This window comes from Etheostoma cragini, unplaced genomic scaffold (assembly GCF_013103735.1).
Source record: "Etheostoma cragini isolate CJK2018 unplaced genomic scaffold, CSU_Ecrag_1.0 ScbMSFa_897, whole genome shotgun sequence".
Taxonomy (NCBI): domain Eukaryota; kingdom Metazoa; phylum Chordata; class Actinopteri; order Perciformes; family Percidae; genus Etheostoma; species Etheostoma cragini.
Genome location: NW_023269534.1, coordinates 146313 through 147688, shown reverse-complemented (window position 1 = coordinate 147688; position 1376 = coordinate 146313).

Genomic DNA, 1376 nt, shown 5'->3' with positions numbered 1-1376 from the left:
ACTACTCTCTACTGTTGTCTCTCTACATAGAGTACTCTCTACTGCTGTCTCTACATACTACTCTCTACTGTTGTCTCTCTACTGCTCTCTCTCTACATACTACTCTCTACTGTTGTCTCTCTACATACTACTCTCTACTGTTGTCTCTACATACTACTCTCTACTGTTGTCTCTACATACTACTCTTTACTGTTGTCTCTCTACATACTACTCTCTACTGTTGTCTTTCTACATACTACTCTCTACTGTTGTCTCTCTACTGTTGTCTCTCTACTGTTGTCTCTCTACATACTACTCTCTACTGTTGTCTCTCTACATACTACTCTCTACTGTTGTCTCTCTACATACTACTCTCTACCGTTGTCTCTACATACTACTCTCTACTGTTGTCTCTACATACTACTCTCTACTGTTGTCTCTCTACATACTACTCTCTACTGTTGTCCCACTACATACTTGATTCACATAGTCATAAATAAAGATATTCTGGACATACTCCTGTTGTATTGATTCATTGTACTAGTCTGTTTTTTACGATTTTATGTTCTCTACTTGAGTTCATTGAGTTAATTTAAATGAAAGGGACATCTAGATATGCTTAGTTAACTAACTTCTTGGCTGATAAGTAATCAGTGGCGATGTGTTCAGGTGCCAAGGTGCTGTGGAGGGTTTTTCGGGCAACACTGTGAGCCGTGTCCCGGGCTGGACGGGGCGGCCTGCTTTGGCAACGGTGTGTGTTCGGACGGGACCAACGGGACCGGCGTCTGCCGCTGTAACAGAGGCTTCAACGGGACGGCGTGTGAGACGTGTGAGAGCGGGAAATACGGAGTCCACTGTGATCAGGGTACGTCTTTAACACATCACACTGTCACTTTAAGACATATAACTCATCACATCACACTGTCACTTTAAGACATATAACTCATCACATCACACTGTCACTTTAAGACATATAACTTATCACATCCCACTGTCACTTTAAGACATGTAACTCATCACATCACACTGTCTCTTTAAGACATATAACTCATCACATCACACTGTCACTTTAAGACATGTAACTCATCATATCAGACTGTTACTTTTAGACATATACCTCATCACATCACACTGTCACTTTAAGACATGTAACTCATCACATCACACTGTCACTTTAAGATATATAACTCATCACATCACACTGTTACTTTAAGACATATAACTCATCAGATCACACTGTCACTTTAAGACATATAACTCATCGCATCACACTGTCACTTTAAGACATATAACTCATCACATCACACTGTCACTTTAAGACATCCAATCCAATCCACTTTATTTGTATAGCACATTTTACAAACACAAAGTTACCAAAGTGCTGCACAGAAAACTCA